Here is a 21,773-nt window from a genome sequence, read left to right as displayed (position 1 = left end):
AGACCCCATTGTGACATCCTGGGGACCCCGCCTTGTCCCCAAAGCCCATTGTGACATCCTGGGGACCCTCTTTGTCCCCAGGGCCCATTGTGGCACCATGGGGACACCCTTTGTCACTGGGGCCAGTTGTGACATCCCAGGACCCCACTTTGTCCCCAGGGCTTATTGTGATACCATGGGGACCCCCCTTGTCCCCAGGGCCCATTGTGACATTCAGGGGGACTCCTCTTTGTCCCCAGGGCCTATTGTGTCATCCTGGGGATCTCCCCTTGCCTCTAGGGCCCATTGTGAGACTGTGGAAGACCCCCTTTGTCCCCAAGTCCCATTGTGACGTCCCAGGACGCCTCGTTGTCCCCAGGACCCATTGTGACTCCATGGGAACCCCCCCTTGTCCCCAGGGCCCATTGTGACATCCTGGGACCCCCCTTTGTCCCCAGTGCTCATTGTGAAATCCTGGGGACCCACTTTGTCCCCAGGGCCCATTGTGGCACCATGGGGAGCGCCTTTGTCACTGGGGACCATTGTGACATTCCAGGATTTTACTTTGTCCCCGGGGCCCATTGTGACATCCTGGGGATCCCCCTTTGTCGCCAGGGCCCACTGTGACACCGTGGGCACCCTCTTTGTCCCATGGGCCCATTGTGACCTTCAAGGGACCCCCCATTGTCCCCAGGGCCCATTGTGACATCCTGGGTACCCCCTTTGTCCCCAAGACCCATTGTGACATCCTAGCACCCCCCGCATTCCCCAGGGCCCATTGTGAAACCGTGGGGACCCTCTTGTCCCCAGGGCCCATTGTGACAGGGCGGGGATCCCCCTTGTCCCCAGGGCCCATTGTGAAACCGTGGGGACCCTCTTGTCCCCAGGGCCCATTGTGGCACCGTGGAGACCCCCCCTTTGTCTCCAGTGCCCATTGTGACATCCTGGGGACCCCCTTTGTCCCCAGTGCTCATTGTGACAGGGTGGGACCCCCCTTGTACCCAGGGCCCGTTGTGACATCCTGGGGACCCCCTTTGTCCCCAGGGCCTATTGTGACATCCTGGGGAGTCCCCTTTATCCCCAGGGCCCATTGTGACATCCTGGGGACCCCCTTTGTCCCTAGGGTTCATTGTGACATCCCAGGACCCCCATTGTCCCCAGGGCCCATTGTGAACAACCTGGGGACCCCCCTTTTTCCCCGGGCCCATTGTGGCGTCCCAGGATGCTTCGTTGTCCCCTGGGCCCATTGTGACATCCCGGGGACCCCTTTTGTCCCCAGGGTCCATTGTGACATCCTGGGGCCTCCCTTTGTCCCCAGGGCCCATTGTGACATCGCAGGAGCCCCCATTGTCCCAAGGGCACATTGTTACATCCTGGGGACCCCCTTGTCCCCAGGGCCCATCGTGGCACCGTGGGGACCCCCCCTTTGTCTCCAGTGCCCATTGTGACATCCTTGGGACCCCCCTTGTCCCCAGGACCCGTTGTGACATCTTGGGGACCCCTATGTCACCAGAGCCCATTGTGATATCCTGGGGAGCCCCCTTTGTCCCCAGGGCCCATTGTGCACATCCTGTGGACCCCTCTTTGTCCCCAGGGCTCATTGTGATATCCTGGGGAGCCCTCTTTTTCCCCAGGGCCTATTGTGACATCCTGGGGACCCCCTTTGTCCCCCGGGCCCATTGTGACATCCTGAAGACCCCCTTTGTCCCCAGGGCCTATTGTGACATCCCAGGACCCCCCATTGTCCCCAGGGCCCATTGTGACACCGTGGAGACCCTCCTTGTCCTCAGGGCCCATTATGACATTCAGGCGACTCCTCTTTGTCCCCAGGGACTATTGTGACATCCTGGGGACCCCCCTTTACTCCAGGGCCCATTGTGACACCGTGGAGACCCCATTTGTCACTGGGGCCCATTGTGACATCCCAGGACACCCCATTGTCCCCAGGGCCCACTGAGACATCCCGGCGACCACCTTTTGTCCCCAGGGCCCATTATGCACATTCAGGGGACACCCCTTTGTCCCCAAGGCCCATTGTGACATCCTGGGGAGACCCCATTGTCCCCAAGGCCCATTGTGGCACCATGGGGACCCCCTTTGTCCCCAGTGCCCATTGTGACATCTTAGGACCCCACTTTGTCCCCAGGGCCCATTGTGACATCCTGGGGACCACCTGTGTCCCCAGGGCCCATTGTGACATCCCAGGAGCCACCGTTGTCCCCAGGGCCCATTGTGGCACCATGTGGACCCCCTGTTGTTCCCGAGGGCCTATTATAACGTCCCAGGACCCCCCATTGTCCCCTGGGCCCATTGTGACATCCTGGGGTCCCCCTTTTGTCCCCTGGGCCCATTGTGACACTGTGGGGATCTCCTTTGTCCCCAGGGACCATTGTGACACTGTGGGGACCCCCTTTGTCCCCAGGGCCCATTGTGACATCCTGGGGAATCCCTTTGTCTCCAGGGCCCATTGTGACGTCCCAGGACCCTGCTTTGTCCCCGGGGCCCATTGTGACATCCTGGGGAACCGCTTTGTCCCCAGGACCCATTGTGACGTCCCAGGACCCCCCCTTGTCCCCAGGGCTCATTGTGATGTCCCAGGATCCCCATTGTCCCCAGAGCCCATTGTGATGTCCTGGGAACCCCCTTTGACCCCAGGGTCCATTGTGACACCATGGGGACCCCCTCTTGTCCCCAGGGCCCATCGTGGCACCGTGGGGACCCCCTTGTCACTGGGGACCCATTGTGACACTATGGGGACCCCCCTTTGTGCCCAGGGCCCATTGTAACATCCTGGGGACCCCCTTGCCTCCAGGGCCCCTTGTGACATCAAAGGATCACCCTTTGTCCCCAGGACCCATTGTGACATCCCAGGACCCCACTTACTCCCCAGGGCCCATTGTGGCACCATGAGGACCCCCTTTGTCACTGGTGCCCATTGTGACATCCCAGGACCCTCCATTGTCTGCAGAGCCCATTGTTACACTATAGGGACCCCCCTTGTCACTGAGGACCCATTGTGACACCATGGGCACCTCCCCTTGTCGTCAGAGCCCATCGTGACATCCCAAAACCCCCAATTGTCTCCAGGGCCCATTGTGACATCCTGGGGACCTCCCTTTCTCCTCAGGGCCCATTGTGACGTTCCAGGAACCCCCATTGTCCTCAGGGCCCATTGTGACATTCAGGGGACCCCCTTTGTCTTCAGGGCCCATTGTGACACCATGGAGACCCCATTTGTCACTCGGGCCCATTGTGACTCCTAGGACCCCCCATTGTCCCCAAGGCCCATTGCGACATCCTGGGGACCCTCCTTTGTCCTCAGGGCTTATTGTGACATCCTGGGGACCGCCTTTGTCCCCAGGGCCCATTGTGACATCCCAGGACCCCAAGTTGTCCCCAGGGACCATTGTGACACCGTGGGGACCCCCTTTGTCCTCAGGGCCCGTTGTGAACATCCTGGGGACCCCCTTGTCCACACGACCCATCGTGGCACCGTGGGGACCCCCCGTTGTCCCCAGGGCCTATAGTGACACCGTGGGTGCCCCCTTTATCCCATGAGCCCATTGTGACATCCTGGGGACCCCCTTGTCCCCAGGGCCCATTGTGACACCATGGGGATCGCCTTTGTCCCCGTGGCCCATTGTGACATCCCAGGACCCAGCGTTGTCCCCAGGGCCCATTGTGACATCCTAGGACCCTAAGTTGTCCCCAGGGCCCATTGTGACACCATGGGTACCCCCTTTGTCCCATGGGCCCATTGTGACATCCTGGGGACCCCCTTGTCGCCAGGGCCCATCATGGCACCGTGGGGACCCCCCTTTGTCCCCAGTGCCCATTGTGACATCCTGGGGACCCCCCTTGTCCTCATGGCTTATTGTGACACCCTGGGACCCCCTTTGTCCCCAGGGCCCATTGTGACGTCCCAGGACCCCCCATTGTCCCCAGGGACCATTGTGACATCCTGGGGACCCCCTTTGTCCCAAGACCCCATTGTGACATCCTGGGGACCCCGCCTTATCCCCAAAGCCCATTGTGACATCCTGGGGACCCTCTTTGTCCCCAGGGCCCATTGTGGCACCATGGGGACACCCTTTGTCACTGGGGCCAATTGTGACATCCCAGGACCCCACTTTGTCCCCAGGGCTTATTGTGATACCATGGGGACCCCCCTTGTCCCCAGGGCCCATTGTGACATTCAGGGGGACTCCTCTTTGTCCCCAGGGCCTATTGTGTCATCCTGGGGATCTCCCCTTGTCTCTAGGGCCCATTGTGAGACTGTGGAAGACCCCCTTTGTCCCCAAGTCCCATTGTGACGTCCCAGGACGCCTCGTTGTCCCCAGGACCCATTGTGACTCCATGGGAACCCCCCCTTGTCCCCAGGGCCCATTGTGACATCCTGGGACCCCCCTTTGTCCCCAGTGCTCATTGTGAAATCCTGGGGACCCACTTTGTCCCCAGGGCCCATTGTGGCACCATGGGGAGCGCCTTTGTCACTGGGGCCAATTGTGACATCCCAGGACCCCAGTTTGTCCCCAGGGCTTATTGTGATACCATGGGGACCCCCCTTGTCCCCAGGGCCAATTGTGACATTCAGGGGGACTCCTCTTTGTCCCCAGGGCCCATTGTGACATCCTGGGGATCCCCCTTTGTCGCCAGGGCCCACTGTGACACCGTGGGCACCCTCTTTGTCCCATGGGCCCATTGTGACCTTCAAGGGACCCTCCATTGTCCCCAGGGCCCATTGTGACATCCTGGGTACCCCCTTTGTCCCCAAGACCCATTGTGACATCCTAGTACCCCCCGCAGTCCCCAGGGTCCATTGTGACATCCTGGGGATCCCCGTTGTCCCCAGGGCCCATTGTGAAACCGTGGGGACCCTCTTGTCCCCAGGGCCCATCGTGGCACCGTGGAGACCCCCCCTTTGTCTCCAGTGCCCATTGTGACATCCTGGGGACCCCCTTTGTCCCCAGTGCTCATTGTGACAGGGTGGGACCCCCCTTGTACCCAGGGCCCATTGTGACATCCTGGGGACTCCCTTTGTCACCAGGGCCCATTGTGACATCCTGGGGACCCCCTTTGTCCCCAGGGCCTATTGTGACATCCTGGGGAGTCCCCTTTATCCCCAGGGCCCATTGTGACATCCTGGGGACCCCCTTTGTCCCTAGGGTTCATTGTGACATCCCAGGACCCGCATTGTCCCCAGGGCCCATTGTGAACAACCTGGGGACCCCCCTTTTTCCCCGGGCCCATTGTGGCGTCCCAGGATGCTTCGTTGTCCCCTGGGCTCATTGTGACATCCTGGGGACCCCTTTTGTCCCCAGGGTCCATTGTGACTTCCTGGGGCCTCCCTTTGTCCCCAGGGCCCATTGTGACATCGCAGGAGCCCCCATTGTCCCAAGGGCACATTGTTACATCCTGGGGACCCCCTTGTCCCCAGGACCCGTTGTGACATCTTGGGGACCCCTATGTCACCAGAGCCCATTGTGATATCCTGGGGAGCCCCCTTTGTCCCCAGGGCCCATTGTGCACATCCTGTGGACCCCTCTTTTTCCCCAGGGCCTATTGTGACATCCTGGGGACCCACTTTGTCCCCCGGGCTCATTGTGACATCCTGAAGATCCCCTTTGTCCCCAGGGCCTATTGTGACATCCCAGGACCCCCCCTTTTCTCCAGGGCCCATTGTGATGTCCCAGGACCCCCTATTGTCCCCAGAGCCCATTGTGACATCCCAGGACCCCCCATTGTCCCCAGGCCCCATTATACACATCCTGGGGTCCCCCTTTATCCCCAGGGCCATTGTGACACCATGGGGACCCACTTTGTCCCCAGGGCCCATTGTGATGTCCCAGGATGCCCCATTGTCCCCTGGGCCCATTGTGAAATCATGGGGACCCCCTTTATCCCCAGGGCCTGTTGTGACATCCCAGGACCCCCCATTGTCCCCAGGGCCGGTTGTGACATCCCAGGACCCCCCATTGTCCCCAGGGCCCATTCTGACATCCCAGGACCCCCCATTGTCCCCAGGGCCCATTCTGACACCATGGGGACCCCCTTTGTCCCCAGGGCCCATTGTGATATCCTGGGGACTCCCTTTGTCCCCAGGGCCCATTGTGACACCGTGGAGACCCTCCTTGTCCTCAGGGCCCATTATGACATTCAGGGGACTCCTCTTTGTCCCTAGGGCCTATTGTGACATCCTGGGGACCCCCCTTTTCTCCAGGGCCCATTGTGACGTCCCAGGACCCCCTGTTGTTCCCCGGGCCCATTGCGAAATCCTGGGGACCCCCTCTTTTTCCCCAAGGCCCATTGTGACATCCCACGTCCCCCCATTGTCCCCAGGCCCCATTATGCACATCCTGCGGTCCGCCTTTATCCCCCGGCCCCGTTCTGACACTGTGGGGACCCCCGTTGTCCCCAGGACCCATTGTCACATCCTGGGGACCCCCTTTGTCCCCAGGGCCTATTGTGACATCCCAGAATCCCCCATTGTCCCCAGGGCTCATTGTGACACCGTGGGGACCCCCCCTTTTTCTCCAGTGCCCATTGTGACATCCTGGGGACCCCCCTTTGTCTCCAGGGCTCATTGTGACGTTCAGGGGAACCCCCTTTGTCCCCAGGGCCCATTGTGACATCCTGGGGACTCCCTTTGTCCCCAGGGCCCATTGTGACATCCCAGGACCCCCCATTGTACCCAGGGCCCATTGTGACATCCTGGGAACCCCCTTGTCCCCAGGGCCCGTCCTGGCACCGTGGGGACCCTCCCCTTTTTCTCCAGTGCCAATTGTGACATCCTTGGGACCCCTCTTGTCCTCAGAGCCCATTGTGACATCCTGGGGAGCCCCCTTTGTCCCCAGGGCCGATTGTGACATCCTGGAGACCCTGTTTGTCCCTAGGGCCCATTGTGGCACCATGGGGACCCCCTTTGTCCCCAGGGCCCATTGTGACGTCCCAGGACCCTCCATTTTCCCCAGGGCGCATTGTGACATCCTGGGGACACCCTTTGTCCCCAGGGGCCATTGTGACATACCAGGACCCACCCTTGTCCCCAGGGCCCTTTGTGACATCCTGGGGACCCCCATTGTCCCCAGAGTCCATTGTGACATCCTGGGCAGTCCCCTTTGTCCCCAGGGCCCATTGTGACATCCCAGGACCCCCCTTGTCTCCAGACCCCATTGTGACATCCTGGGGACCCTGTTGTCACAAGGGCCCATTGTGACACCGTGGGGACCCCCTTTGTCACTGGGGCCCATTGTAGCATACCAGGACTCCACTTTGTCCCCAGGGGCCATTGTGACATCCTGGGGACCCCTTTGTCCCCAGGGACCATTGTGACAGGGTGGGACACCCCTTGTCTCCAAGGCCCATTGTGACATCCTGGGGATCCTGTTTGTCCCCAGGGCCCATTGTTACATCCTGGGGACCCCCTTTGTCCCCAGGGGCCATTGTGACATCCTGGGGACCCCCCTTGTCCCCAGAGCCCATTGTGACATTCAGGGGACCCTCTCTTTGTCTCCAGGGCCGATTGTGACATCCTTGGGACCTCGTTTGTCCCCAGGGCCCATTGTTGTACCATGGGGACCCCCTTTGTCCCCAGGGCCCATTGTGGCACCATGGTGAACCCCTTTGTCACTGGGGCTCATTGTGACATCCCAGGACCCCCCGTTGTCCCCAGGGGCCATTGTGACATCCCAGGACCCCCCGGTGTCCCCAGGGCCCATTGTGACATCCCAGGACCCCCTTTGTCCCTGTCGAGGGTTAAGATTGCGGGGTGACAATCAAACCCTGGCAGATGTGTTGTCAACCTCCTCTCCCCCCCACTTCCCCCTTTTTCCCCTCCCTCTCCCCCCTTCCCACTCAGCACAGGCGATCGGGAGGGGAAGAAGCACAGAGGGGAGAGAGCTGGAAAAGTTCAAGATGTTTTACTGATGCTACTGATGAGAACAGAGAAAATAATACAAATATACAAAACCCATCTTGTAAGTCTGAGCAACTGCAGAGCCAGCACCCAAAGTCCTGGACTGGACTATGCAGCCAACCGGAGCTGGATTCAGTCTCTCACTGGCCTCCGTTCGCAGGGACGACCAGCAAGGTCCTCTCCTGATGTCGGCCATGAGCAGAAGGGAAGGAAAAAGGCAAAAGGGAAGGAAAAGGGACGAGATTCTCGTGATCTCCCGCTTTTATATGAAGTATTCACGTGAACGGAATGTTATACACAGTTGGTCACCGGTTTCTCGTTGCCCCTCTCGCGAGATGTCCATCTGTTTTTTGTCAATAAGTTTCCATTCCGTTGCTGGGTTTGCCAAAACATGTGTCTGGTTCTCCAGGAAAATGCAGCTGACATGAAGGCTTTGGCTGACAGGCAAAATTCACTAAAAGAGAAACTTGTTTTTTACCAAAACCAGGACAGCTGGGGGCGCAGAGGCTGCTGAGACATGGAGATGGACTGGGACACGGGGGTGGGCTGGGACATAGAGATAGGCTGGGACAGAGATGGCCTGGGTCACAGAGACTGCTGGGATGTGCAGACGGGCTGGGTCATGGGCACGAGTCAGAGCCAGCACAGGAGCAGGGAGGCTGGGGCAGCTCCATCCTGCAGACGTGCTTGTCCTGGCCATGCCAGCCATGGGATACGTGCCCCAGCACAGACACACACCCGTGGGACACACAGCTGGCCACAGGGACCCCAGAGACACACGCACGCCCCGTGCCATCATTCCAGTTCGTTGGTGGAGCCGTGGGGGTCACTGGGGTGGCGGTGGCGGTGGCCAAGGGTGGCGAGGGTGGCACCAAGGTGCTCACAGTCCAAACTGATCACTGTGTTTAAAAAGATAATCGAGGGGGAAGGGCAACCAAAGAGCCAGGAATCCATATTTCAAATAAATCAATAAGGTGAGAGGGTTGTTAATTAGATGAATGAGACAGGTAAACTGAGGCCAGCCCTGGGGAGTCTGTAACCCCTGCAGTGCCAAGCGCTGGGGAGCAGGGCAGGGAATGTGCAGCTGGGGTTGGTGGATGTGTAAGCGGGGGCTTTTTGTCCCATTCCCTGTGCTGTCTTTGGGTAGAACACCTGGTCTTGCCAAATCGTTTATAAAATACGCTTTGCTGAGAGATCCTGCCCGGGGCTGTTCTCTTGGCAAGGGGATTGTTTCCCACAGCAGGGTTTGGCAGCAGAAGGTGGGCAGGACAAGAGGGCCCATGAGGTCAGAAAGCACAGCAGAGCTGGAACGTGGGGTCACGGGCACCAAACCCAGCTCGGGTGGGAGCCAAGAGGGTCCCCTCGTGTGCAGGGCCCCAAGCGCCATCTGTGGCATCTGCCCGTCCTTCTGAGCGCCCAGAGCCTCCCTCTTGGGGCCAAATCCTCATGTTTAGGGTCCCAACGCGTCTTTCATCACCCACGGCCTTTGGTCAGGGCCCGCAGCTTCATTTTCAGGTGGAGCCGCTGCCTGGCAACAACCGCCCGGAAGTCTGTGGACAGCCAGGGGATGAAATGCAGCCAATCACATTTGAGGAGGCGGGGCAAGTCATGTGATTGAAATGTAAGCAGCCAATCGAGCTTTGAGACCTGCAGGACAGTTGGCGACAGTTGGACAAACTGGGCAGCGCTCAGGGGCGGGCTGTGCTGGCTGCACCAATCACACCTGGTGGGAGTGCAGCACAGGATGATTGACAAATAACCTGACCAATTATTTGGTGGGGGGAGCCAGTGGGAAATCCCAGACAGCCAATCAGAGAAAAGAGCGGCTCAGGGAAGGCGGACACTGTGGGGGGAGTAACCCCTCAGGCCGCCAATCAGAGAGAGTATCACCTCAGGGCAGGGCGAGCCCCAAAGCAGGACAGAATCACTGCCCAGGCAACCAATCAGCTGCAGGATCAGCTCAGGGGAGGAGACTGACAGCCCTCCCGACCAATGGTGGCGCAGCCCGGGCTGAGCAGGCGGTTGCTCTGCAGGCGGCCAGCGTGAGCTTTGCCATGGCGCCCGTGGAGCTGCCCGAGGCCGAGCAGCGCCCGGCCCAGCCCTGGGGCCCTTTTTCCTCCCTCTGGGGCCCTGGAGATGTCTTGCTGCCTCTGGCCCAGGTGTGTGTGGGCTGCTCTGGCCTTGTTCTCCTGGGCGGGGGAGGGGGCAGGGGGCACTTGCTGGAGAGGAGCTGCTGGGGCTGGAGCTGGAGAGAGCAGGAGAAGGGGAAGCAGCTGGAGGGTGAAGTGCAGGGGATCCCCACAGCTGCTGCTGCAGCTGCACCAGAGACAGCTGCCCCTCTGGGTGAGGAAGAGTCCCTGTGAGCAGCCTCAGCAGAGCAGATCACAAACGTGCACCGCAGGGTCTGTGTAAGTGGGGAAAATCACTGTCCGGCCGTATAGTGTGTGTGTGTGTGGGGTGCGTCTGGGGAGCCTCGTGCTGTGAGAGCTGTCAGACACCCATGTGTTCTCTTAGGTGCGGGATGGACAAACGACTGGAGCTACAGAATAGGAGGGGAGGGAAAGGCAGGCAGACAGAAGGGCCTGAACTGCACAGCTTGCCTGGCAGTGCAGAGAGCAGGAACTGTGGTGAGTGCTGGGCCCTTGGGCTCATTTCGTCCTGTTTTGTGCTCCCCTCCCTCCCTCCCTGCTCCCTCCTCTTTCCTACCGTGTCCTTCTCCCTCTTCATCTCTTCTCTCTCTGCCCCTCTCTGCTTCTTCCTCACCGTTTCCTCCACCCGTCTCCACCTCTGTGCAGGGTTTCTCGTATCTCCCTCTCTGTCTCCGCTGCTCTGTGCTTCTCATCATCCCTGGTTTCTCTTTGTCACCATTCTGCTCTGTTGCTGTGTCCTGCTCCCTGCCCCATCATTTCTCACTGTATCCCTCTGTCCTGCTCCCTGCACCTATTCCTGCCCCTCTTCTTTTTTACTCCCTCTCCATCTTGCTGCCCGCCCCAGGATTTTTTCCCCAATCTCTGTCCTGCCCCCAACCCTTGTTGTTCTTTCTCTCTCCTGCTCCCCTTCTGTCTTTCTGCCTGTCTTCCCTTTCCCGGCTGCTTCTTTCTCCAGCTCCGTCCAGATTACTGCTCCTCTTCCTTTTGATGTCTTTCTGTCCTGGTTTTCCTTCTGTCTCCCATCCCTGTTCCCAGTGCCATCCCTTCTCACTATATCACCCCTGTCCAGCTGGCTCTGCCTTTTCTTTGTCTTCTCTTCCTCTTTCCTGCTGCTCAGCCCTCTTTTCCTCTTTCTCCAGCTCCTTGCTGCATGTTTCCCCTTTCCAGTCTCTTCATTTGGATCCCAACTTTGCTTTATTTCTCACTCCCTTTGTTCTGTTCCCTGTCTTTCTTTTTGTCTCTCCATCTGTGCATCCCCCTCCCTGTCTTTCTCCAGCCCCTTCCTGCTTCTCCTCCTCCCCCCTCCCCATCCCTCTGTCCTGCTCATCAGCCCTGCTGGTTCTTCCTCCCTGTCTCATCCCAGCTCATTGTGCCTTTTTGCCTTCATCTCTCCGTCCTTTTCCCTGTGTGTTTCTTTCTCTCTCAGCTCCTCTGTCTTCTCTCTTCTCTGATTTGTCTCTTGCTGGTCCTCTGTCCTTCCCCCCAGCAGCTTCAACTGAATGGCCAGGTGTCCCTGCACTCTGGTGGTTCCTCATCACTGCCCTGGGCTGTGTCTGTAGGGCTGGGGATCATTTAGGAGCTGCTCTCCTTCTGCAGACAGCAGAGCCTGGTGCAGCTACAGCAGAGGTTGTTCTCAGCTGCTGCTTATGCAGCTCGTTGGAAGAGCAGCTGTGGGCCTTCTTTGGAAGGGAGGTTTCTTGTTCTGTGCTTACTGCTCCTGGGGACCCTGCACAGGAGCGGTGTTGGGGTCTGCAGGGACGGGTGGGACCTGCTGTGATTCCTGGTGAACGTGAACTGAACTTGTCCTGATGTCCTCGAATGAAAACAGACTGACTGGAGATGGTTTACTGCCCTGTTTCAGTTCCAAACTACATGCTTGGCACTGGAGAACATGAGACTTTGTGCTGCTTTCCAGATGTCAGCTGAGAACATCACTGCCTTTGGTACCAGGGCAGGTGGTCTGTGATCAGGGGTGCGGACTTGCATGGCAGTGCTTTAATGAACATTTTATGGTCTTGCCACTTCAAAGCCCTTCATTTTCCTAGAAATTTGAAGATGGCATTTCTCATTCGGAGGTTCAGACTTCGGTTGGACTTGATGTTGAATGGTCCATACAATGGGGTGCATAAAAGAAGAATCTCGCTTCCTTGTTGTTGTTGTTTTCTAACGCTGTCTGAATTTGGTAAGCAAGAGGAAGAGTGGCTTGCAGTGTCTGCTTTTGAGAGGAACGTATTCCTGACTGTCTCCGTCTCTGTATGGTGAAGCTTTCTGCCTGCACTATGATTTTGCTGGGCTGTGAGGCTGTGTTGGAGCAGCAGAGGTCAGAAGTGGTGGCTTTAAAGGCGTTGAAGCTGTGGTCAAACTAGCAGGAAAAGCTGGTTTCTTCCCAGAGAGCTGCCTGACAAATATAGCTACAAGTAAAGACCCTTGAAGTTGGCTTTTTTTATTTAAATTTACTATTAATATGTAGCTTTTGGGATTGATTGATTGATTGATTTCTGGGAAGCAAGAAGTGAGAGCCTGTGCACTCCCATAGGCAGAGCTGCCTCCCAAAATAGGTGCCCCCTTCTCCACTTCTGTTCCTTCCATGCTGGTGTAGCACAAGGCCATGCAGCAGTGTGCAGATGTGGTGATTCCAATGTGACTGTGAGGTCAGAGCCCCTCGGTGACGTGCTGTGCTGTGTCTTGGCAGCAGCAGCATCATGGGGCGAGCGTGGGGGCCATGGTCCTCACCCTGTTCCTCCTCCTGGTGTCCCTGCCAGCCCGGGACGCCCAGGCTGCTCCAGCCGAGCGCAGGGAGCAGGTGGGCGAGCAGGGGCAGCACCCAGCCCCGAGCAGCTCAGCAGGGCAGCAGTGGGGCCAGGGCTGGGGCTGGGGCCGGGAGAGCAGCCGGGCTGGGCCGGGCAGGGCGAGCCAGGCAGCACCAGGGTGTGGGCAGGGGGCAGACACCCGCAGGGAGGGGAGAGGGGCTGCGGCTGCTTCAGGGGCAGGTTCTGGGCAAGCAGGGGCTGGGAGTGCTGGCACAGGGCAGAAACCAGCACTGAGTCCCTGTGGGGCCCTCCCTGCCCCCCAGCCTCATGCCACACGGCCCCATCCCAGGGCGCGCTTTGAGCCTTTGGGCCCGTTGCAAATCAAAGCTGGGATTGCTTTGGCACTTTGGGCCACTTTTGAGCTTTGGGATCGTTTCTGTTAGGGTTAGGATTTGATTAGTGTTAGGGATAGAGAGTAGTGTCAGTGGAAGTGGTTGGGGTTAGGGGTTGGTTTGAGGAAGTAGGGCTGGGGTTAGGGTTACGTTTGGGTTAGAGTTAGTGGTAGGGTCAGGGTTTGATTAGGATTAGGGTTAGAGTTAAGGTGAGGGGTTTTGGGTGAGGGATAGAGTTTGGTTTTAGGTTTAGGCATAGATTTCTGATTAGAGTAAGAGGGCTAAGCATTAGGTTTAGAGTTGGAGTTAGGGGTAGAGGTTGGTCTTCGATTTAGCCTTGCTTTAGGATTACAGTAAGTGATTGGACTAATATTAGAAGTTTAGATGAAGGGATAGGTGTTAGGGGTAGGGTTAGGGTTATTATTAGGGTTTGATTAGGATTAGGTTTAGGGCTTATGGGTAGGGATGTGGTTAGTGATAAGGGTTAGTATTAGGGTTAATGTTAGGAGTAAGGATTAAGGTTAGGGATTAGGGAATAGTGTTTGTGTAAGCAGTAAGACTTCAGGTTTAGGGGAAAAGGGTAGGAATATGGTTAAGGTTGGCATAGGGTTAGGAGTTTGGGTTAGGGTTAGGCTTAGGTTTTGGAGTTTGGGTTAGGGTTAGGCTTAGGAGTTTGGGTTAGGCTTAGTCTTAAGCTTAGGAGTTTGGTTTAGGCTTAGACTTAGGGTTAGGAGTTTGAGTTAGGATTTAGGGTTAGTCTTAAGGCTAGGAGTTTGGGTTAGGAGTTTCCATTAGGGTTAGGCTTAGTGTTAGGAGTTTGGGTTAGGGTTAGGGTTGGGCTTAGGCGTCTGGGTTGGGCTTAGGCGTCTGGGTTGGGCTTAGGCGTCTGGGTTGGGCTTAGGCTTAGAGTTAGGAGTTTGGGTTAGGGTTAAGGGATTGGGATAAGGGTTAAGAGATTGGGTTAAGGTTAAGGGATTGGGTTAGGATTGGGTTTACGGTTAGGAATTAGGCTTAGGTTTAGGATTAGGATTAGCGTTATGGTCTGGGTTAGGAGTTGGGGTTAGGAATCTTAACCCTCGACAGGGACAAAGGGGGTCCCCAGGATGTCACAATGGGCCCTGGGGACAATGGGAGTCCCCAGCATGTCACAATGGGCCCTGGGGACAAGGGGGGGTCCTTGGATGTCACAATGGGCCCCAGTGACAAAGGGATCCCCCATGGTGCCAAAATGGGCCCTGGGGACAAAGTAAAGTCCTGGAATGTCACAATGGGCTCTGGGGACAATGCGGGGTGTCCAGGATGTCACAATGGGCCCTGAGGACAAGGCGGGGTCCCCATGGTGTCACAAAACAACGTCCTCAGGGATACGGGTCAGTGCCAGGGGTGGGTTATGCTTGGCCTCCATGACCTCGAGGGTCTTTTCCAACCAAAATGAGTTTTTAGGGTTTATCCCAAATGATGGGAACCCCCGCTTCCAGCTCTGCTTTTTACCAAACACCTTTTAGAGGATGAAGAGGAAGGAGACGCAACACCTCAGCATACGGAGGGTCTTCCCCAAAGGGGTGGTCTGGGGTATCCAAAACACAAGGGGTGGTGTGGGCATCCAAAGCACAAGGGGTGGTCTGGGGCATCCAAAACACAAGGGGTGGTGTGGGCATCCAAAGCACAAGGGGTGGTCTGGGGCATCCAAAACACAAGGGGTGGTGTGGGCATCCGAAGCACAAGGGGTGGTCTGGGGTATCCAAAGCTCTCCTGGAGCGACTGCTGCTTCTTCTTGCTTTCCATCAGCTTCTTGATGTCTTCCCGCATGGGGCCACGCTCGTCATCTTCATCATCTTCATCATCTTCATCATCTTCATCATCTTCGTCATCTTCGTCATCTTCGTCATCTTCACCATCAGATTCCGAGGATTCTGGAGGAGCGAACAGCGAGAAATGGGCTGGGGAGGGTCCAGCACCGGCCCTGGCTCTTCCTGCCCAGCATCCCAGGCCCATCCCCAGCTGCTCCAGCTTCATCCAAAAGAGGTGGCGAGCTCCAAAAACTCAGTGGCTCCTCCAAGAGCGTCCAATGGGAAGAGGCCCCAGGCAGAGAAGTCGTGGGCTCAAAAGAAAGCACCACGTTCCGAGGATCTCCAGAAGATCCCTGGCCTGCTCCAGGAGATCCCCATCATCAACAAGATGAGGTCGGCCGTGTTGTTTTCAAAGGCGAGGAGGAGCTCAAGGGCCCTCAGCATCGGGGCTCGCGTGTGGTTATGAGAGGGCAAGGAAGGAAGGAAGGAGGGAAGGAAGGAAGGAGGGAAGGAAGGAAGGAGGGAAGGAAGGAAGGAGGGAAGGAGGGAAGGAAGGAAGGAGGGAAGGAGGGAAGGAAGGAAGGAGGGAAGGAAGGAAGGAGGGAAGGAAGGAAGGAGGGAAGGAGGGAAGGAAGGAGCCGGGGGTTCCCATCATTTGGGATAAACCCTAAAAACTCATTAATCACTTTGGTTGGAAAAAACCACCCACCTCCATAGGACCCCATAGGGACCCATAGAGACCATAGAGGCCCATAGGGAGCCACAGAGCCCCATGGAACCCCATAGAGACCCATAGGGACCGTAGAGCCTGTAGAGACCCATAGGGACCCATAGAGACCCATAGAGCTCCATAGGACCCCATAGGGACCCATAGAGACCATAGAGGCCCATAGGGAGCCACAGAGCCCCATGGAACCCCATAGAGACCCATAGGGACCCATAGAGAGGGAGAGGTTTAGGACCCTGGGGGTTCCATAGAGACCCATAGAGCATCAAGGAGCCCCATAGGGACCCATAGAGCCCCAAAGAGCCCCATAGGGACCCACAGACACCCAAGGAGCCCCATAGAGACCCATAAGGACCCATAGGGACCCATAGAGCCCCATAGAGGCCCATAGGAAACCACAGAGCCCCATGGAACCCCATAGGGACCTATAGAGACCCATAGGACCCCATAGAGATCCAAGGAGCCCCATAGAGCTCCATAGGGACCCATAGAGACCCATAGGGACCCATAGAGAGGGAGGGTTTTAGGACCCCGGGGGTTCCTGCTGGGCTCAACTATGGCAAGAAAACCTTAACGAATAATTAACCGAATATTAATGAATGCAAAAGGCCAGGAACCAATGAAGAGTGAGCACTGAGCCCTGGGACAGCGGGGACAGCGGGGACAGGGACAGCGGGAATGTGACCCTGGGACCCATTGACCCCGTTGACTCCCATTGACCCCATTGACCCCCATTGATCCCCATTGATCCCCATTGATCCCCATTGACCCCATTGACCCCATTGACCCATTGATCCCCATTGACCCCCATTGACCCCATTGACCCCCATTGACCCATTGACCCCATTGACTCCCATTGACCCCATTGACCCATTGATCCCCATTGCCCCCCATTGATCCCCATTGACCCATTGACCCCATTGACCCATTGATCCCCTTTGACCCCATTGACCCATTGACCCATTGATCCCCATTGACCCCATTGAGCCATTGAGTCATTGACTTCATTGACCCCCCATTGACCCCCATTGCCCCCCATTGACTCCCATTGCCCCCATTGACCCCGTTGACCCATTGATCCCCATTGCCCCCCATTGACCCCATTGACCCATTGACTCCCATTGCCCCCCATTGACCCCATTGCCCCCCATTGACTCCCATTGCCCCCCATTGCCCCCATTGCCCCCATTGTCCCATTTCAGGTAAAAGAGGACATAAACAAGAGAGAAAAAACAAAACACAACACATTTGGGCACTCCTGGGTCCTTTGGGGCACTCCTGGGTCCTTTGGGGCACTCCTGGGTCCCTCCTGAACTCCTGGGTCCTTTGGGGCACTCCTGGGTCCCTCCTGAACTCCTGGGTCCTTTGGGGTACTCCTGGGTCCCTTGGGGTACTCCTGGGTCCCTCCTGAACTCCCCATAGACCCCCATAATTTCCCCCTTAGGGACCCAGGAGTGCCCCATAGTGACCCATAAGTGACTCATGGAGCCCCCTAAGTGCGTTCGGGTCCCTTCGGGTGTGTTCGGGTCCCCTCGGGTCCCTTCGGGTGCGTTCGGGTCCCTTCGGGTGCGTTCGGGTGCGTTCGGGCCCCACTCGGGTCCCTTCGGGTGCGTTCGGGTCCCTTCGGGTGCCTTAGGGTCCCCTCGGGTGCGTTCGGGCCCCACTCGGGTCCCTTCGGGTGCGTTCGGGTCCCTTCGGGTGCGTTCGGGTCCCTTCGGCTCCCTTCGTGTATCTTCGGCTCCTCTCGGAGCCGCCTCTGCGCACGCCACGCACAGTGGGCGTGGCCGCGCACCCCCCCGCCGCTTCCCATTGGCCGCCTCCTGAGGAAGGGGGCGTGGCCTCGCTCGCAGCCGCCGCCGCGGCGGGAAACGATCGTGAGGCGGAAAAAGGGGGAGAAAGTGGGGGGGGGGGGGGGGGGGCGGGGAGGAAGAGGAGGGGCCGGGGGGGGAGCGGAACACGGGTTTTGGGGTAAAAAGGGGGGGATTTGGGAGTTTGGCGCCTTTTGGGGCACTTTCGGGTGGGTTCGGGTCCCTTCGGGGAGACTTCGGGCCCCTTCGGGTGGGTGCGGGTCCACTCGGGTGGGTTCGGGCCCCTTCGGGTGGGTTCGGGTCCACTCGGGTGGGTTCGGGTCCCTTCGGGTGCGTTCGGCTCCACTCGGACCCCTTCGGGAAGACTTCGGGTGCGTTCGGCCCCGGCCGGGACTCGGGCGCCGTTCGGCTCCGCTCGGGCGCCGCTCGGCTCCGCTCGGGCCCATTCGGCTCCGCTCGGGCGCCGCTCGGCTCCGCTCGGGCCCATTCGGCTCCGCTCGGGCCCATTCGGCTCCGCTCGGCTCTTTCCGTCTCCGCTCGTTTTCCTGCGCTTTCCCTCAGAGCGCGAAGCGAAGCGCGGGGACCCCCGGGGCCGCTTTTTTCGCGCTTTTCCCGAGGTGACGACAGCGGGGGCTTTGGGGACACAGCTCGGGGAGCATCACCGGGAGGGTTTTGGGTTGAAAAAGCGCTATTTTGGGTCGATTTTGAGGTGGTTTGTGGCCCTCCCGGCGGGGCAAGATGGCGGTTGCGGACATCGAGGGGCTGCTGGGTGAGTAATGAGGGGGAATTAGGGGTGATTAGCGCGAATTAGGGGGTAATTAGGGGGCAGCGGGGATATGGGGGGGTGGGGGGGGTGTTAATTAGCGCTGCTGAGGGTGTTAATTGTTAATGAATGCAGAGGAGGAGCCGTTGCAGCAGCTGCACCCCGGGCTGGCCCCGCTGAGGGGGATTGGGGGGGTGGGAGCGGAGCTGGAGAGGGAGGTGAGACAGGTAAGGGGGCATTGGGGACAATGGGGACAATGGGGGTGGTGGGGACATTGGGGTCAGTGGGGTGAATGGGACATTGGGGGTAATGGGGATCAATGGGGTCAATGGGACATTGGGGTCAATGGGGTGAATGGGACATTGGGGGTAATGGGACATTGGGGTCAATGGGACATTGGGGTCAATGGGGTGAATGGGACATGGGGGTGAATGGGACATTGGGGTCAATGGGGACATTGGGGGGAATGGGACATGGGGGTGAATGGGGACAATGGGGGGACACTGGGGTCAATGGGACATTGGGGGCAATGGGGTGAATGGGACATTGGGGTCAGTGGGGACAATGGGGGGACATTGGGGTCAATGGGGTGAATGGGACATTGGGGGTAATGGGGATCAATGGGGTCAGTGGGGTGAATGGGACATTGGGGTCAATGGGGGTGGTGGGGACATTGGGGTCAATGGGGTGAATGGGACATTGGGGTCAGTGGGGACATTGGGGCCAATGGGGTGAATGGGACATTGGGGTCAATGGGGGGACATTGGGGTCAATGGGGGTGATGGGGACATTGGGGTCAATGGGCTCAATAGGACATTGAGGTCAATGGGACATTGGGGGTGAATGGAGATCAATGGGGGTCAATGGGACATTGGGGACAATGGGGGGACATTGGGGGCAATGGGGGGACATTGGGGTGAATGGGGATATTGGGGTATTGGGGATATTGGGGTCAATGGGGGGACATTGGGGCCAATGGGGTGAATGGGACAATGGGGGCCAATGGGGTCAATGGGACATTGGGGCCAATGGGGTGAATGGGACATTGAGGTCAATGAGGACAATGGGAGGACATTGGGGTGAATGGGGATATTGGGGTGGTGGGGACATTGGGGTCAATGGGGTCAATGAGGGGCAATGGAGATCAATGGGGCCAATGGGGGTCAGTGGGACATTGGGGTCAATGGGGGTAATGGGGACATTTGGGACAATGGGGACATTGGGGATGTTGGGGAAAATTGGGGTCAATGGGGGCATTGGGGTCAATGGGGACAATGGGGTGAATGGGACATTGGGGCCAATGGGGGGCAATGGGGACCAATGGGGGCAATGGGGTGAATGGGACATTGGGGTCAATGGGACATTGGGGACAATGGGGGTGGTGGGGACATTGGGGTCAATGGGGTGAATGGGACATTGGGGTCAATGGGGACAATGGGGGGACATTGGGGTCAATGTGACATTGGGGTGAATGGGGATATTGGGGTAATGGGGTCAATAGGGGTCAATGGGACATTGGGGTCAATGGGGGTAATGGGGACATTTGGGACAATGGGGACATTGGGGATGTTGGGGGAAAATTGGGGTCAGTGGGGGCATTGGGGTCAATGGGGACAATGGGGGGACATTGGGGTCAATGGGGTGAATGGGATATTGGGGTCAATGGGACATTGGGGACAATGGGGGGACATTGGGGTCAATGGGGTGAATGGGACATTGGGGTCAATGGGGACAATGGGGGGACATTGGGGTCAATGGGGTGAATAGGACATTGGGGTCAATGGGACATTGGGGACAATGGGGGGACATTGGGGTCAATGGGACATTGGGGTCAATGGGGACAATGGGGGGACATTGGGGTCAATGGGACATTGGGGTGAATGGGGATATTGGGGTAATGGGGTCAATGGGGGGACATTGGGGTCAATGGGACATTGGGGTCAATGGGGATATTGGGGTCAATGGGACATTGGGGTCAATGGGGGGACATTGGGGTCAATTGGGACATTGGGGTCAATTGGGACATTGTGGTGAATGGGGGACATTGGGGGCAATGGGGACATTGGGGTCAATGGGATGAATGGGACATTGGGGTCAATGGGATGAATGGGACATTGGGGTCAATGGGGACATTGGGGCCAATGGGGTGAATGGGACATTGGGGGCAATGGGGGTCAATGGGGGGACATTGGGGTCAATGGGGGGACATTGGGATCAATGGGGACATGGGGGTCAATGGGGGAACATTGGGGCCAATGGGGTGAATGGGACATTGGGGGGCAATGGGGGTCAATGGGACATTGGGGTCAATGGGGTGAATGGGACATTGGGGTCAATGCGAAATTGGGGGGAAATTGGGGGTCAATGGAACATTGAGGGTATTGGGGACATTGGGGATCAATGGGAGTCAATGGGGACATTGGGATCAATGGGGTCAATGGGACATTGGGGGCTCAGGGTGACCCCGCTGACCTCTGGTGACCCCCAGGCATGGGCGGGGCTGGCGCTGGCCCGCAGCCAATGGCTGCGCTGGGAGGGGCTGTGGGCGGGGCTTCAGGAGCTGCTGCGCCAGGACCCGGCGGTGAGTGCCCCAAACCCCCAAAATCATGCCCCCCTGAAACGCTGCACTTCAAAACCCTGCACCCCTAAATCCTTCCCCCAAAACCCTGCCCCCCCAAACCCTACACCCCAAGGTCCTTCCCCCACCTCCTGGAACCCTAAACCCTGCACCCCAAAGAATTCCCTCCCAAACCTTGCACCTCCAAATCCTGCACCTCAAAGGCCTGGAAACCCAAGCCCTTCAACCCCATCCCTGCAACACCAAATCCTGTACCCCAAACCCAGCACCCCAGAATCCTGCACCCCAAATCCTGCCTACCAAACCTTTCACTGCAAACCCCTGCACCCCGAGGTTGTGCTGCCCTAAACACTGAACCCCCAAATCCTGCAGCCCCAGATCCTTGCCTCCCAAAACTCTGCACCTCCAAATCCTGCACCCCAAATCTCTCACCCCCAAATCCTCCCCCCACCACCCTGCAGCCTCAAATCCTTCACCCCCATCCCCTGCACCCCAAAACTCCACACCTCCAAATCCTGAACCCTGAAACCCCGCACCCCCAAATCCTGAGCCCCAGTCCTGTGCACCCCACACTCTGCAACCTTAAATTTCCCCCCAAGCCCCTGCACCCCAAACGCTGCACTCTTAGACCTGACTTCTAAACCCTGCACCCCCAAACAGTGCACCCCCAAATCCTGCACCCCTAATCCTCCACCCTCTTAACACTGCACCCCCAAAACCTGAACCACCAAATCTTTCACCCCCAAAACCTCCCTCCTCCAAACCCTGCACTTCAAAATGCTGCACCCCCAAATCCTTCTCCCCAACATCCTGCACCCCCAGATCCTGACCCCAAAACCCTGCACCCCAAATCCTGTACCCCAAAGCCCTGCACTCTCAAATCATACATGCCCAGAACGTGCACCCTAAACTGTGCACCCC

The 21,773-nt window shown here is 58.1% G+C and overlaps 3 long non-coding RNA genes across 4 annotated transcripts in view; all 3 read left to right on the top strand.

Annotated features, from left to right (window-relative positions):
- The window catches only part of LOC139826191 (uncharacterized), a 279,108-nt gene extending 261,894 nt beyond the window's left edge, over positions 1–17,214 (top strand). Inside the window, exon 3 of the long non-coding RNA XR_011736191.1 lies at positions 17,148–17,214. This is a non-coding gene — a long non-coding RNA (uncharacterized lncRNA). The remainder of the gene's footprint in view (positions 1–17,147) is intronic.
- LOC139826190 (uncharacterized) lies at positions 15,101–16,946 on the top strand. Its single transcript, XR_011736187.1, has 2 exons — positions 15,101–15,416; positions 16,312–16,946. It is a non-coding gene; the product is annotated as an uncharacterized lncRNA (long non-coding RNA).
- Positions 17,215–18,140: 926 nt separating the features above from the next.
- Positions 18,141–20,869, top strand: LOC139826184 (uncharacterized). 2 transcript variants are annotated; one of them, XR_011736180.1, is made up of 3 exons: positions 18,141–18,280; positions 18,410–18,501; positions 20,763–20,869. It is a non-coding gene; the product is annotated as an uncharacterized lncRNA (long non-coding RNA). The 2 variants fall into 2 exon arrangements; XR_011736181.1 differs by lacking the exon at positions 18,410–18,501.
- Positions 20,870–21,773: the final 904 nt, after the last annotated feature.

The sequence above is a fragment of the Patagioenas fasciata genome, chromosome 36 (genome assembly GCF_037038585.1).
Source record: "Patagioenas fasciata isolate bPatFas1 chromosome 36, bPatFas1.hap1, whole genome shotgun sequence".
In the NCBI taxonomy this organism is placed as follows: domain Eukaryota; kingdom Metazoa; phylum Chordata; class Aves; order Columbiformes; family Columbidae; genus Patagioenas; species Patagioenas fasciata.
This window is presented reverse-complemented; position numbering and strand designations above follow the sequence as displayed.